Here is an 18,155-nt window from a genome sequence, read left to right as displayed (position 1 = left end):
AGGGTCCTGGGATTGAGCCCTGCATTGGGCTCCCTGCTCATTTGGGAACCTGCTTATCCCTCTCCCTTCCACTCCCCCTGATTGTGCTCTCTCTCCCTGTCAAATAAATAAAATCTTAAAAAAAAGAATAAGGAGGGAGGCCTAGATGGCTCAGCGGTTGAGCTTCTGCCTTCGGCTCAGGGCGGATCCTGGAGACCCGGGATCGAGTCCCACATCGGGCTCCCTGCATGGAGCCTGCTTCTCCCTCTGCCTGTGTCTCTGCCTTTCTCTGTGTCTTTCATGAATAAATGAATAAAACCTTTAAAAATAATAAGGATTATAATTTGTCACTAGATCTTAGAAGAAATGAATATAATTAGACCTCATACATTCAATCGAGAATGATGAAAGAGTTTTATCATGGGGGTGGTATGATCAGATTGGTGTTTGGAGGCCTACTCACTGGATTAATGTTAAGAGTTCCAAAATGATACAGAGGAAGAATGGTGGAGAAATAAAACAGTTTCATTTAGAGATAATGTGAGAGAGAGCACAGAAAATTTTTGTGAGGAAGTGATAAGGCAGTGGGGATAGGCAATCCTTTATGTGGAGGTGTCATCAGAGAAGAAAAGATAACAGAAGGTTTAGCTAATAGAAAAAGCAGGAGCCTCACTCATGAACATCATCTGAGAAGTCAGTAGACTTCTTGGCATCTTAGATTCTTTCTCTCTCCACTACAGCTTTGGAATATTTTTAAGGAAGAGTTTGAGGAAATAGAATGGAAAAGAAGGAACATTAAAAAAAAAAAAAAAGTAGAAATTGGAGAGGTGGCAGAAGGACTCCTATTCAACTGAAGAGATTGATAGGAATCAGATGAAGCCCTGAGTAGCACTCATGATCTCTCCTGTCAAGAGGTGATTTAGTCAGTGGCCAGTGCTTTCAGATGAGTTTAAGAGAGAGCCTGACTGTCATCAGGCAGTGTATGTAGTACAGAGCCACAGACTTAGGGTCAGACTTGTAATTACCACTTATTCCCACTTAATAACTTTATTAACCTTGAGTCTGGACCTCAAAATTCTTCATCTATAGAGTAAAGGGATCAACTGGGTAACTGATTTTTAAAGGGCATTTCGATGACAATTAAGAATTTGAGGGAAATATTTCCAAGGGCTACTGTACTGCAGAGGGATGGTAGCTAACCAGCTGAGAATTTATCCCCCTCCCCCGCTTTTTTCCCAAATTCATTCACATCTAAGCATCTCTCTCTATTAGGACTTCTATGTAAGATTATATTTGGACAAATATTCTGACCCAGATTCATACACATATTACAAATGGTATTAAACACACATAGTTGAAAACTACTTGCTTATGTAAGTTCTTCATCCCGTCCAAAGTATACTGTGCCTCTGTGATTCCAAAATGTTATATCCCAGTTGTTTAGAATATGGTAATGCCACCTTCTGTGTGAGAGATTTTAGGTTGTAGGAGAGGTTTGAAAGGACAAATCGATTTGGGACTATTTATAGCCAAGGGGTTGGTAAGACATCCTTGTATTTCTGGTGACCAATTTAAAAATCAAGTCTGATGACCAGGAGAAAGGTCATGAGTAAAACATGGATTTCGCAAGCAGTTGTGTTAATTAGAACTGGATGAGCTAATCCAAGAAGAGAATATGAAGCAAAGATAAAATGGTGGGAAAAAGCAAAAACCATGAGTAAATGAAAAAAAAAAAAAAGTAATCAGTGGAAATCAGGGGAAAAGAGTGCCTAGTTTGTGTGGAACTGGGGAATATCCAGGGGAAACCTTACATATTTATAGCATCTTTAGGACCTTTAATAACTCTTCATCAGTATGAAGAGGCATGTAAAAGAATATATTTGTCCCAGATGCTTTAATAATGATACATGGATTTTGATAATGGAGGCAGCTCTTATTTTCCTTCAAGTGAATTGTGAATTGAGAGAGGGAGAAAAGGAGAGTACAATGGAGGCGGGGGTGGGAGATAGAGATTTACAGAAAGTAACATTTATACTAATTCTCTTTGCAATGATATCATTTAAAGGAGTTATGGGGAACATTTGAAATGATTTTAGTTGGCCTTATCAGTAAGTTAGAAGTTGCTTTCAGAAGCAAGAATTGTATCAATGTTTCTGCTACTTATCTTTTTGGGAGGGCATAAATGCAAAGATTTGCTGCATTGAATTAATTCTTTATTTTTATAATAGTCCAATAAACATTAATCATGTTTGTAATTAGAATTTTCTCACATAGAATTGAATGTCAGTAATTATGGAAATAACATTGGATTCATAGTTTTCCTCCAATTATTCATCTTAAAAATGACTTTCTTTCCCCTAAATACCAAAACAAAATGTCTACCTTACAGGTTATAGTTTAACAGTAATTAATTAGCTATTGTATAATTACTATTCCTTGTGTTGAATATTTTTTTTATTTGGTAGAGCTAAACACTTTTTGAAATTCCTGGATTACATTATAATAAGAATGGGTCAATGAGAAATACAAAAGAATACCCAATTTATACTTCCTATACTCTTCATCATCCTTTTAAAATGCAAGCAATGAGGACATAGGAACTTTCTGAATTTTAAATAACTAAATATTTCTCTAATCTAATGAGATCTGAACACCGTTAGTTTCACAATTTTCATTTAAAACTGTAATACTTACCAATAATCTACTAGAGTTAAGAGTTATGACAATATATTCAGGGGATCCCTGGGTGGCGCAGCAGTTTGGCGCCTGCCTTTGGCCCAGGGCACGATCCTGGAGATCCGGGATCAAATCCCACGTCAGGCTCCCGGTGCATGGAGCCTGCTTCTCCCTCTGCCTGTGTCTCTGCCTCTCTCTCTCTCTCTCTCTCTATGTGACTATCATAAATAAATTTAAAAAAAGATTTAAAAAAAAAAAGGAATATATTCATTAACTGATGGACAATAAATGTCTCCATCAAATTTTTACTTAAGAATGGAATATAAATTAGGTTATATTATTGAAAGCTATAACACCAAAACTCACTCTTGATCTTTTGCCTATAGGAGAAGAAAGTTGTGGGAAGTAACACTATAATGTACTATTTATGTAATTATGATTACACTTCAGAATTTTATGTTTGTAGATGACATTACCAATTTGCCATTATCAATGTAGGAACAGAGAAATGAATAGAAGTAGCCACAGAGACTAGGTCCATAGACTAAATAGTTTGGTCACCATTTTGCTCTTGTGGTAATAGAAACTTTCGAATCCTAGATCTTCTAGCATCAGAACAACCACTTTAGTGATTTAATTTATTTGCAGTATATGGGTTTCATTTTACAGTTTAGAATGTCTTAAATCAAAGCTATTTTTTTCAAGAGCTCCAAAATAGAGATTATAATTCCCATTAGTGCAAAGAACTTTCCCCAAAGAATATGCTTACGAATGAATACATTTTATTAGTAAAAGACTTCATTAATTTTCATAGTCTTAATTTTTCATCCTTCATTGTGGCATATCAGTGAGGTTAGGAAAGAGATTATAAATTTAGAAAATCATCACAACTGGAATTTTGGTGATGTAAATTTTGGGATGTTTATAAATTATGAACACCTATTTTTTAAATAAAAGATTATTGGGGCAGGTCCCCAAATACCTATGTTATAAAACATTTCAAAAAGATTTCTGAATGTCTCATTTATTGGCATAATTTTTAAATACTGAGAACACTTCTCAATAACCTGATACCTTTTGTTTTATAGAGAGGGAAATGGGCCCCAAAGCTTAGCTACTTACTTACTTCCTCAAGCCGTATTCTGATTTAAGCTTAAAATCTCAGATTCAAAATCCACGATAGGAGCTTGCAGTATGCTGTAAAATGTTATATATCATAAGTGAATATTTCCTGCTACTATATCAGTGATTCTGAATTCAGTCACACTCTGTGACAAGGGATTTGCATGAAAGATCACTAAAGGCAGATCTTAAAATATTCCGGAAGGGATTCAGGTAACACTCTACTTGGATCATGTGGCCATGCCCTCTGATGATGACGAAACATGACATCCTCCCCTACTCTGAGAACACCACTCCAAAGAGTATTAGGATGTTACATTCCATTTACCAGTCTTATATTCCAGTCACAAAAGCAGAGCCGGCCCTACCCTATTCTAACTGAGGCACATAGTTTGAACAGTATTCATTTCACCAAAGAAGACCACTTTCAATGTTATGCTAGGTTAAAAATCCTCTTGTGCAGCTCAACATAGTTACACTTATCCTATCTGCCTGAGAAGAGTGGACCCACCCAGGGTTTGGGTCTTTATTTTTTGTTTATTTATTTATTTTAAGATTTTATTTATTTGAGAGAGAGAGAGAGCATGAGATGGGGGAGGAACAGGGAGAGAGAGAGAGAAGCAGGGTGCCTGACAGGGGATCAGTCTCAGGATCCTGGGATAAAGACCTGAGCCAAAGGCAGACGCTTAACTGAATGAGCCACCCAGGAGCCCTGGGTTTGGGTCTTTAAAATACTACTTAACCGCATCTGGTATCAAAGTGGCATACTTTAAATATTAACAGTAACCCCTGAATATACATTAAAGCTTAAAGCACACAAACATAGATCACATTGTCTATAGTAAAGCACTTAAAAAATTGCAGCATAACAAAAGCACAGACAAATGCATGAAATATAAGCATGTAGCCTAGAAAGTGAACACATGTTATATAACTACACAAAATTTAAGAAACAAAGCATTACCATATGCTGAAGATTCAAAGTAAATTATAGACTGCATAACATAACAATAATCTAAGATGTTTGGAATGTTTATTATATTCCAGTTGCTAGGCTAAGCATTTATTTTTTTAAGATTTTTATTTATTTATTTGAGAGAGAGAGAAAAAGAGGGAGAGATAGCATGAACAGGGGCAAAGGGTGAGAGACAAGCAGAGTTCCCACTGAGCTGAGCAGGGGAGCTCCCTCCCGGGCTTGACGTGGGGCTCAACACCAGGACCCTGAGTTCATGACCTAAGATGAAGTCAGACACTTAACCAACTGAGCCACCCAGGCACCCCTCAGCTAAACACTTTAAAATTAATACTTCACTGAATCTTCAAAACACTATTTGAAGTAGATACTACTGTGATTATACCCATTTTACAGATTAGAAATTTGAGCTTTAGAAAGCAAAAGTAACTATAGTAGGCCTCAGAGTTTCTGAGTAGAACAGTAACTTCTTGAACATAGGTCATTTCTGGCTGCAGAACTCTGGTCCTTTATAGAAAACACACAACCTCTCAGTGGAATGTACACTTGTAATGAGATTTCAGGCTCCCAAGGTAAACTGTGAGAAATGTATTTTTGATAAGTGAACTCATCTCAGAATTCTCAAATCATATCATGTCTGCTTTCATTTGAGGCCCAAGAAAACCTTTTGGGTGAAAGTCAGCCTATGAAGCAGCTTAGGACCAGGACTGAAATCTTTAGAAATGGAGGCGTGACAGTTGTTTGCAGGAACATTGTAGAACACTTCTGGACTGCCCTCACGTATGCAACAGGCAAATAAATCAGAATTTCCCAGATTCTAGAGATGTTCGATCAGTGGCAACTAGATTGAAAAGATGTGAAATGTGAAGCTCATATCATTGCACTTTAAAGAAAGGTTCTACGCACAGTATGAAATGTACTGGTAATTTTTTTTTAATTTATTTTTTATTGGTGTTCAATTTACTAACATACAGAATAACCCCCAGTGCCCGTCACCCATTCACTCCCACCCCCCGCCCTCCTCCCCTTCCACCACCCCTAGTTCGTTTCCCAGAGTTAGCAGTCTTTACGTTCTGTCTCCCTTTCTGATATTTCCCACACATTTCTTCCCCCTTTCCTTATATTCCCTTTCACTATTATTTATATTCCCCAAATGAATGAGAACACAGGTAGCTCAAATGTCTGCATCTAAAAGGCACATAGTATGAATTACAGTCCACTATACATGAAATATAAGTAGTCCACTTTCACCAAGTCTGTCTAAATAATATTTGTAAACAAAAAAATACTTAGTTGACATTTAAGCAGAAATACCCTTGCTTAGGAATAAAATGCAACATAAAACCATATTAATAAAATTCCAATAAACTCTATTCACACTCATGTATTAGCCCAGAATGAGTTATATATCATTCCAATCAATGGCATTATATGAGTTTTTATGTGGTTTTAAAATTAGGCTCATGTTTTTATTGTATCCTTCTATACTTCTACAGACTGACAGAAGGGATAATAAAATGCAATCATGCATTGGTAGAGTATTTGTTAATAAAGTGTTCATGTGTTATAAAAGAAAACCCTCCTCCTATTTTTTAATTGACCAGTTCATTTCCTACTAACAGATCTGTTAATTAAACCTCATTTGCCCTAAAGAACATGTGGCCTTGATCTGTTGATGGAACATTGTGTTCACTGGTTGTTTCATTTTGCTCTTGACAAAGCGTGAAACAGCCAGCCTCATTTTATGTCAAAATGTTTATTAAAATGGCAGTAGTGTCTATTTCCACAGGATAAGGCATATTCAGTGATACACAATCAGTGGCATAATTAGGGAATTCGTAAACCACAGGCATTGTCCAGAGTGATCATTTATAAAGGGCCTAACAATGTCACGTGGATTCTACAAGTAGACAAATGGCCTTTTTATTATAGAAGCAAATTGATTTTTCCAGCCATTCTGCATTGAAGAGTTTACCACTGTGAGCAACAGTTGCTCTAGAAAGTAAAATAAATTGTGGATTGCTTTAAAGCATCTCTCTTTTGCTATGCTTTCATAAAATGCATTTGATATATAATTTATAGCTTATCATATTCTTTCATCCACAGGAAAGCAATCACATAATTAACATGATGAGACAGCTCCTTTTTACTTACCGTTCCCTGGTTTTCACGGCAACACCCTGACCTTTGTGATAATGGATAGCACTGACATTTTGTCATCCTCAAAATGGAGGAATAGATGTATTTAGGAATGTCTAAACCTCTTTACTTGATGGAAGCAGAACGAGAGCTGGGATATCTGTATTATGTGCCATTTTAGGATAATATCCAAACACACATATCAAATTATTATGTCTAATGATAGAAATTGGCGACCTTCTTTCCTTAGATGGCAGTGGGGGATACTTGTATTCAAATTTTTAGAAGTTCATTCTTGTCCTTTCCAACATGTTATCATCTTCAAAAATGTTTTTGTCTGAAATGAATATATATCTGATGGTCTTGATCTTTTCCAGAAAAAAAAATGCATGTATGTCTACAAAACAACTGACAATGGCAATGTGATTTATTTATACATTTGTAATTTATATATATATATAAATACATGTATATTATGTATATATACATATATAGTTTTATAATATTTCTTTAACCCTGGGTATACCCACTTTCAATACTTGAGACATCATGGGTATGAATAAAGCAAGACCTTTGCCTTCAGTAGAAATATATGTATAACAATAAAATACATTGATATTACACCAATGAAAGGCAATTATAAGAAATGTATTGTTTACTCAGTGCTAGACCTTGTGCTTAATATTTTATGTATACTTTATTGTTTAGTCCTATGAAATGTGAAGCTACTACTATTATGCTCACTTTATTTAGAGTAAACTGAGAAACCTAGGTTACAGAACTTTCCCAAGGTTATGCACCTACTAGATGGTAGAGCTGGGATCTAAATTTAGGCTGCTAGACATGAACTTTGCTCTCTATAAGTATATTACACAGTTCCAAGTGCAGAGGATATTCTAATGTGCATTATACTGTTGTATCTTTAAATTATCATTAAATTCTCCTTTTCATCAGCCTTGTATGCAGATTAAGGAAGCAGATTAAGGTGACATAAAATTGCACAGCTGGGAGATGGGCTCGGTTGAGCCCAAGTAAAATTTCTAATCTCTTACACTTACAACTCTTCTAGATTCTCTACGTCTATTAAAAAGGGCCTTCTGACTTAAAAATAATTATGTGCAATTACTGCTACAAATAATCCTCCCTATTTATCCATTTCCATAATCCATAGTGAATTTTTTGAAAGTAGTGAATGGCCTAATTTATCTCTTCTGCCCTTAGTCTTAAGGATATTTATCTATTGAAATGGCTCTAAAAGATGTGTTAAAATGAATCGGTGTTAGCTCTAAAACAACATGTAAGTTTTCATATATGCAGTCCTCCTTTTGTTATTCCCAGGATGTTTGCTACTGATTTAAGGGATAGTGCATTTACACACACATAGAAATGTATTTGGATAAATGATTTTAAGAGCAAGGAAGCAAGGACACAAATACGTTACTGAATATAAGTATTGCAGGAAATTGGTGATCTTTCTCTCCTGCTTGTTATTTTTAGTTTCTATAATAGATGTTTAGAATGTAGTATTCAACTTTTAAAGTTATAATTCTTAATTGATTGCTTATACCCAAATAACTGTCATTTTCTAGCTTTACTCTGCATTATTTAAAAAAATACCTACGAAAAAATGAAATGGAATTTGAATAATAGAAAGTTAAATTAAAGAAGTAATTCCCTATTTCCCGGAAATGGTTATAGATTATCTCTTTATCAAATAACTTAGTCATATTTTAGCACTTTATTTGATATTTTAAATCTTATAGAATACCTCCCTTTGGGGATCCCTGGATGGCTCAGCGGTTTAGCGCCTGCCTTCAGCCCAGGGCGTGATCCTGGAGTCCATGGATCGAGTTCTGCGTTGGGCTCCCTGCGTGGAGCCTGCTTCTCCCTTTGCCTATGTCTCTGCCTCTCTCTCTCTCTCTGTGTCTCTCATGAATACATAAATAAAATCTTTAAAAAAAAAAGGGAATACCTCCCTTCTTATTACATTAAAAATAAGTGCTTCTTTTGCAGTCCATATCTCTTCCAACATTCTCAGTCTGGTCCAGATTCCTAACTTGCTAAAATTTTAGCATTATTTGAATGACTAGCAAGCAGAACTATCTTACTTCTGTTTTTTTTTTTTTTTAATTATTTTTTTCAAGTTTTCTATGTAAGAGACTTTTTGTCTTAATCAGTGACCAGTACTTAATCAGTGACCAGTCATTTCTATATTTCAGTGCTTGAGAAACACATACTGTAAATCAGGGAAGGGAAGTTAAAAAAAAAAAAAAGAGATATGCTTTCATATCTTCTTCCAAAGAGGGGAGTAGAAAATTCTCTTTCTCTCTCCCTCTCTCTCTATCAGATTTTATTTATTTATTTGAAAGAGAATAAGCAGGAGGAGTGGTTGAGGGAAGTGGGAGAAACAGGCTCCTCACGTCTGAGAAGGGAGCCCAACTTGGGGCTTTTTTCCCAGGATCCTGGGATTCTGACCTGAGCCTGAGGTAGACACTTATCTGACTGAGCCACCCAGGAGCCCCCAAAATTCTCTTGATACAGACTTACCTTAATGATTCTAGAAGATATTTTATTATAAGCTCATGTTAGAAAAGCATATTACATGAAGATCCTAACAATGCAAGATATTTGAAAAAGTACATTTAACCAAATGCTACATAAGCAATCTTAACTTAAGTCCCCATTCACTTGTGTATTTATGAGGCTGCAAGAATGGAACCTGTGTTTCTTTGCAACTGGCCTTGTAGCTTGTGTAGCAGGGAAAATATGAATGCCACTTAGAGAATGATTTTCTATTTTGTTCTTTCATCTTACACTTCGTGTTCTATTGAATCCCTCAGAGACTATTCTTGTGCCATAGCAACACCTGCTGGGAGAGGGAAGTTGGAACAGCCACACTGTTGCCTGCCAAAGTTGTTTTCCTGATTGAATGGCACTGCATGTCCTCCATCTTCCAATATTAAACCCTCCAGAGTTGCTAACCTCCAAGATCCTGCCTCTCCCCATATGTTTCAAATAACTAACATTGCCATTGTAACAAGATTTTCTACAAGTCTTTCAAAAATAAGTAATGTATATGTGTGACTGTATGCATGTACATTTCCCCTTAGAATTTCTAAATGCAAATGCCCTGGCATTTCAATCTCATGTCTGTTTTTAATATGTGTTTTTATTTCCTGTTCTATCGCTAGATTTGCAATATATTGTCAATTCTGTTTTATTTGCATCTGCTAACTTATAGGTGAGTCAGTAAAAAAAAAAATTTGCATGTCAGTGCCCCCCCCAAAAAAAGGAGTTTTATTTTATTTACAGTGTGTGATAGGGTAAGTATTTATACGTATTCATATCATGGACAAAAACAGTAGGCTTACCATCTGGTGTAAGGGAATGTTTAAAAATAAGTGTCTGTTTCATATATGATTTACCCACAAGACTATAAGTAATACAAGTCTCAGAATATGGGTCCCCATGGACATTCTGTTGTAGAGCCAAATAGCCTCTTCTTTACTGCTAATAAAGGAAAGCCATAGCATGGACAAATTACTCAGTACTACCAAATGCTTCTGATATTTTACTCCTTGTATCATTACTGTGACCAAATTAAAATCTAGTAGAATTTCTAACTTTATAGAAACCAATTGTTTTTTGTGTGTGTGTGTGTGTGGTTTTTTAAATTAAAAATAGAAAGAGTTCACGTGTGAATAATGAGATTCATATACTTTATAATTAAGTCTTGGATAATCAAGAGGTGATTATTCATCAATAGTTTCCTTACTTTGTCTTCTTAATAAGTTCTTCCCATTTCTGAATTGGTGCTCCATTCATCAGTCAAGAATTTATCAAGCACTTTAAAACATCACATGATGTGTCAGCTACCAAAAAAGTAGATAAAACCTGGTGCTGGGCAGCCCAGGTGGCCCAGCGGTTTAGCGCCACCTTTGGACCAGGGTGTGACCCTGGAGACCTGGAATCAAGTCCCACTTCAGGCTCCTTGTGTGGAGCCTGCTTCTCCCTCTGCCTGTGTCTCTTCTGCCTCTCTCTCTCTCTCTCCTTCTCCCTCTCCCCCGCCCCTTGTCTGTCATAAATAAATAACATCTTTAAACTGTTGCTGACCTCAGGACACTTGAGCTATATTTGTAAAGGAGAGAGCATTTTATCTTGGTATCTGTAGAATAAATTAGATAATGCTGTGATCAGAGACATGGGGTATAAATAAAAGATACAGAATATGGGACACCTGAGTGACTCAGTGGTTGAGCGTCTGCCTGCCTTTGGTTTAGGGCATGATCCTGGTTAGGGGATCAAGTCCCACATCAGGCAACCTGTGAGGAGCCTGCTTCTCCCTCTGCCTATGTCTCTGCCTCTCTCTATGTCTCTCATGAATAAATAAATAAAATCTTTAAAAAAACAAGATGCAGAATTCAAAAAGATTTAAGGGAACTGGATAAATTAAATTGGGCCTTAAAACAATGGGTAATGATTGGATGGGTATTATGAAAGTAAAGTAATTTCTGGAGAGAAGGAAGGAAGGGAATGAGCCAAACATGTTAAGAGAACCCAAAGACCTGCCTCAATTGAGTAGAGAATTTTCACAGAAGCATTGTAGCCTAATAAAGTTTGGCAGATAAGGGGAAAACAAGCAATGGGATTTAGACCTCTAGCCTAGAACACAAAAACTATTTAAGATATTTGAATGGTGGAATGACAAGATTTTTACTAAAGATTAATGCAGAAATGGGAAGAACTTTTTAGGAGGAGAGACATTAATTAAATTTTAATAATTAATTTATAAGAGGGAATATAATCCAGAAAGAAGCACAACATTCAATATGTTTATATTGCATTACACATTATATTGACCTATGGTTCAGAGAAGTTCTGCATATTTTAAAACTACTATAAAAACATTGTATGTGCTTCCTATCACATAATTCACCCTATTATCTATCTCTATGATTTTACAAAATAGGAACTAAGAAGTATCTGTGGAGGATTTTTATTCCTTTCATGAGAAATGTGCTATAAAGTGTTGCTGTCTTTCATCAAACATTTTGTGTTAGCAGTCTTGGTCGCTCAAAGGAAGCAAATATCGGCAAGTCCATTCATAAGGGAGAAGTCTTTAGCATGCTGGATTTCCTTTGTCACCTTGAAAATCTTTTAAACACACCTTACTAAATATTTTAATTGACACCTATTAATTAAGAAAATGGGTCAAGCGTATTAGTTTAAAAAGTACTTTGGTGGCTTGGATTGAAATTATTTTTAAGTTGAAGGAAATTCTCAAATTTCCCTTATATAGTCATGTGAATATTCTAGTGGCCACAGAACATCGCGTTCTTATGTATTTCCTGTCTTAAGACAGTTATTCCCACTCCTTAGTTGTGTGTTATTATCAGATGTGAGGTTTAGATTAGATTAGAATTTTCAAATATTAATGCCTGGAATTCTTAAAATATGAGTAATGATATTATTCTCATTTATATTAAATATACTTTTTTGAGTGGAGAGAAATGAGTAGTTACAATAAGCATGCTGACAAATTCACTAACCTAATGGTTCATCTTGCTTATCCATAAATCCATTATGAGAAATCATCACTGATATACAATCAATAATTATTGCAATCACCAACTATTTCATTCTTTACATCCATGTAAAGTTATTTTTTGTTTTTTTTTTCAAAACTTCAAAATTTGGATATATCCTTGTGCCTGTCTCATGGTTACAAAAAGATAATCTGTGATGAGTCAGCAAAAAAGAGATTGCACTCAGGACCAGTCTATAGTAAATTTTTAATGTTCACATGTTATTTTTGAAGATTTGATTCATTTGAAGTAGCCATATCTACAAATTCAGTATTTACTCAAGTCTTACTCTTTTACATTTCTTTATATACATTTGGTCAGTTTGAGAATTACTGAATTCTGACCTCTAGGGGTCACTTTTATAAACACATTTTTTAAAGTCTATTATGTTTTAAATATAGTTTAAACAAATATAGATTAAACATCTTAATTTAAAACATACATTAGGGTTATAAACTGTTTCTCCCTAACATTCAAGTATAGGGCAGCCTGGGTGGCTCAGCAGTTTAGTGCCTGCCTTCAGCCCAGGGCGTGATCCTGGAGTCCCGGAATCGAGTCCCATGTCAGGCTCCCTGCATGGAACCTGCTTCTCTCTCTGCCTGTCTCTGCCTCTCTCTCTTTGTGTCTCTCATGAATAAACAAATAAAATCTTAAAAAAAATAAAAATAAAAAAATAAAATAAAATTCAAGTATAATTAAATTAATGCCATGCTTATTTTAGGATTCTTAAAAAATGGGAGTCTGGTTGTCCTTCTGGAGAAAACTCTACTTATTACTTAATTGTATTTTTTATGTTAAAAGAAATATATCTTTTATTTCAATATCTACGATTAAAGTACACTATAAATAGTCATGTGTCTTAAACCAATAAATCCATAATAAGCAGATTCTGATGCCTTTGTTCTAGACAGCATATTTTCTCATACAGTTCAGATGAGCTAACTTTCCCCTGAATTCTTTTGAGAAAAATAGGCCAGTAATTTTCTGAGTAATGACTAAAGATTAAATTTACTCAGCTTCCTTCTCAATGAAGAAATGAAAACATTTGAATTTTCTATATTTGTTTTATATCAGTCTGTGATACAATGGAAATGTTGACAGAAATCCAGTTTAAATTACTTGTCTATTTATGTTTGGAATGAGAAACTTTGGTGTCATATGGTTTTCAGGTTTCTCTGATTATAGCATCTTCTACAGTAGCATTTCAGATAAGAGAAATCAAAATAAAGGCATGTATAATCTATGTCATAAAATGTACCTTTGTGTTTTTACCAGGAGGAAATGTTTTCTACTGAGTACACTGTGGATAAATGTGGATCTCACAAGGTGCAGACATTTCAAATTTTTCTACTTAGTTTGATGCTTTCCCTGGAGACAATATTTCAAGAAAAAATAATTTATTTGATTAGAGAAAGGATTAAAAACATTATGACAAATGATAAATGGCATGTCCTCAAGCTGGCTCTTTCCTTCTTCTCTTTCCTTTTTTTTCTTTTTTACAACTTATCTATTCCGATTTTTAAATGAAAGGCAAAAGAAAAGCTAGAAGACTCCGTGTTTGACTCTCAAGTTTCTCACACATCCACATGCATTTCAAGATATACCGCATCTAAAATCTATACTAACAACCTATTTTGCAGAAGATTCTGCTACTTATATGGGCTACTAATTACAGAAGTACTATATCTCATTATTTATTGCTTTTGTTTTAAAATATTTATGATTTATGTCTATTATATTTATTTCTATTAATATTCACAGATTTTTATCTCACCTTCTTACTCTTTTCACCCTCTCTCCCTCCCTTCCTTCTTCAGTTATTTCATGACTTCCTGATTTGTGCTAAGCAGGGAAGCAGGGCACTGTGGACACAGAATGCTTCCATACAGTCTGAGGGACTGCTTTCAAGGAGATGTCCGGTTAGGGAAAAAGATGTGGGAGAAAATAGAGAGTAAACCAAAAGTACATGTCAAAAGAGTACACAGTGTAATATGTGGCCTGGACAAGTGAGCAACCAACCCAGCGTAGGTGTAGGCAGTTATGACAAAAGTGGTAGTATCTGAACTGAATCTCAACACATGAGGTAGGCAGGGGCTCCTAGAAGTCAGCAAGGGCCAAATCCGCTGAACATAGGACAGAAATGCGTATTCAAGAGCACTGAGGTTCACCAGTCAGTGAAACTGCAAGAATTAATGTTTTAAGAGTGAGCGTTTTTCAGACTATGTTGCCCAGATTACCATACCCAGGTGATACATTTGTGTTATTTGTGTTAAAAAATGGAGTTTTTATCAGAAGAGCTTTGGAAAATAGGTTGCATTAATATTTTAGGTTTCCCTAAGCTTCTGGGAGTCTGTAAGATGCTAATATACTTTGCATATATTGTAGAAGAGTGAAAGAGGAAGGGAAATGTACAAGGAGTAAAATTCATCAATAATCCCACACTCTGAGAGAACCACTGTTAGTGTTTTGGTATAGTTCCTTCTGGATTTTCTTTTCCTCTAGATTTACCATATATGTATCTTGCTCTTCCCTTAATCAGTGCACAATTACCTTCTTGTCTTAATTTGTACATTCAGCATAACATGTTTTTCTACATTCCTATCACATGCAAAATAAAGTGCTGGATACTAACAATATAAAGTCTATGTTTTCTTCCCTTTAATAAATTCCTTTGTAACATTCATCGGCATGCCTTTTTTTTAATATAAAAATTTGACACTATTGTTTAGAGTGCTTAGTAATATCTTTTACTCACTAAACCATGGTGGTTATAACTCTTCATACTATGCAGGAGGATGCTTTTCTAACAATATGAGCATCTTTATCAATAAATATAAAGTCTATTATATCATCATTCAAAAGGCTGCATCATATTTTATTGTGTAACTACACCAGGGTTTATTTAATGAATCTGTCAGGCTGTTTTAAGTTCTTTCAAGTTAAAACAGTACTGTGATGAACACTCTCAACGAGTATTGTAATTTTCATAGTGGCATGGAGAAAAATTGTATTTAAGATGATGAATCTAATGACAGGGTAACAGGAAGGCTGGAACAATTAGGCTGGTGACAGGGACCACTTATTGTGGTGTCACAAGAAGAGAAAATGATTGATTTTACTGAGAACTCTACCTATAGCCATGAAAAGAAATAAGCAGATATGGGAGACATTTTTGATGGAGGAACCAAAGCAGCTGATTGGAAGTGGTGAGCAAGAGGAAATGATAAAACAAAGAAAACAGTGGCTTTCAGTTAGCAGATGAAGTATGTTGAAAATTAACTACCAAACTAAGTCAAGAAATAAATAGCACTTAGGTTTGGGGATTTGAAAGACTTTTGGGATATAGAATTAAGCTGCAATCATAGACTGAAAGCCTTGGGATAAAGTTAGAATTTGTATTTTCAACATATAAAAGAGAGAAATCTATGAGAAAAAAATGAGATTTCTTAACAGGGAAATTTATAGTAATAATTAAGAGAGGTGACTGCAGAATTCTGGAGAATGAAAAATGTAATGAGGAGAGGGAGGGAGGAGCCTATCAAAACTTTGAGAAGTGATAAGGTCTTCTTCACCAAGAACATTGCAAAGAAAGATTAACTCTGATTCCAAGATTTTAAACGCCTCATAAAAGAGTTGGAAAATAAACTGTTTTTCAGTTGGACTTTGCTATTTAGCAAAAATTGGGCTAATTTATTTTAAAAATCTATTTTTATTTTAATCCAGATTAAAACTGAGGCTTACATTTCTGTAATTTTGATTATGTAGGAAAGAATGTTTCCTAGTAAATAACATAACATAAATTTATAAAGGGAGTTTTTGAACTTTGTAGCATGTAAAAGTCAAAAAGTTTATATAGCTGGTCCACTATCTTTTTTTTTTTTTTTTTTTTTTAGAATGGTCTAATGTATTTAGGTGAATATTCATCCTGTTTCCCTATTCAGAAAATAAACACTTTAATTTAGCACCATTCTGTCCTTCATGTTCTATTATTTGTTTTTACAGTCAGGACATTAATAGCCTTGGAGCTTATAAAGTACAAATTCTTAGTTTCAAAAATGAAGAAATTAATAGAGTAATTAAGCTTGGTCAAGGTCATATGGCTTGTTTTTGGAAAACATGAGGAAAAAAGATCTCAAACAAGAGCACTCCATTAAATAGTCTTTTATCATTTATTTTAATTTATTTCACAAAGATTCATCAGAATTTGGACATATATTTGGCTTGGGTATTTTATAAGCAATTTTGACATACATATGAAATATTCTAATATATATAGAAAAATATATTTAAGGTAATTTTTTTTTATATTTAAGGTAAATATAGATATATAAGATATAAGATAGATATGGTCATTTGCAAAATATGTGTAATTTATCCCTTCACATTTCTACCTGAGAATAAAAATCGGTCCAATTTATCCCTGGGAGCACAGCAGTCCTGAGCAGGAGGAGGGCGGTGTCCAGTGCTAACTCAAGCTATTCATTCCAGACACCATAGTTTACTGGAGACTGCTACAGAGGTCACGTTTCAACGTTGGCCATCTGGTATAAATTAGCTTCAATTTGACTTTTGTTTGAATCAAAGTATTTATCCTGTCTTATTCTCAATGTTCTCACTTGCTAAATTTTAATATTAAATATTCGATCCTTAGGATTCAAGGGAATGAAAATGTAAAACTTCTAATTATGCCTGGCACACAGTAGGGGCATAATTAATATTAAATGCAGAGGTTATTGCTGTCATTCTGTGTGCTTTCTAATAGAGGGTGAGTAAATATTACAGCTTCTTCTACATGGTACTGCTTAGAATTGCATCATTCCCTCGTGGTTCATTTCAAAAAGAACAAATTACTTAACTAGATCATTTATTTTTTATATTTACAGAAGTTAGCTATTTAATCAAAATAGTTACCATGTAGGTTTTCTAAATGTTAGCATTTTAAAAAATATATTAATGCCAAATTCTGGAATGTATGTATCTACTTCAAGAAGGTGGTGGTTAATGTTTCATATTTTCTAATTTCTAAGATGTATGCATTACTTAACTAGTTTTAAAAAAATAAGAAGTAAGGAATTAAATGAAAAAATAGACATGAAGATACTTAAAGAGCCAGATAATTAACTCTCCTATCATTTTGGACTTGAATTTATTTTTTCCATGTGTAATAAGAGCAATAGCATTTCAATTAAGTTGAAAAATAATTTAAAAATTAATTATGTTTGGTTTTGTTCCTGGGCACTGGAACATAGTAATGCTAATAAGGAGAATAAAACAGTACTTTTTATCCATATACACAGTATTACCTCCAAAAGGAGCATATGGCATTTCTCAGAAGGATAGAATTATTCATATATTTCTTGTTATTCTGGCATTCAAAGTTAGCCATACTTTTTTGATAGATATTTTATTGCACAAATACAATGGATTTCATATATATTTGTATAACAAATAAAAGTCTTCAATGGGACAAGTGATATGGTTTGTAACAAAACACTTTGGATAGTAGTTGCCTTTTATTGGCTCATGCTTTTCACTAAACCCTAACATAAATGCATTCCAGCACAGTAAAGTAATTTCCAGTAAGATGACCCTCTCATAAACATGTTCAGTAAAATCAGAAATTAGCTTTACTTGAAAAAATTACAATATTTATATTGTTGAATATCTTTTGGAGTATTTAC

The 18,155-nt window shown here is 34.5% G+C and overlaps 1 protein-coding gene across 3 annotated transcripts in view; it reads left to right on the top strand.

The window, feature by feature from the left end:
- Window positions 1–18,155, top strand: part of MDGA2 (MAM domain containing glycosylphosphatidylinositol anchor 2) — a 786,794-nt gene that overhangs the window by 583,532 nt on the left and 185,107 nt on the right. The gene's annotated exons all lie outside the window — the stretch shown is intronic.

Source organism: Canis aureus, chromosome 9, assembly GCF_053574225.1.
Source record: "Canis aureus isolate CA01 chromosome 9, VMU_Caureus_v.1.0, whole genome shotgun sequence".
Classification (NCBI taxonomy): domain Eukaryota; kingdom Metazoa; phylum Chordata; class Mammalia; order Carnivora; family Canidae; genus Canis; species Canis aureus.
The sequence above is the reverse complement of the archived record's forward strand: the minus strand, read 5'-3'. Positions and strand labels throughout refer to the sequence as shown.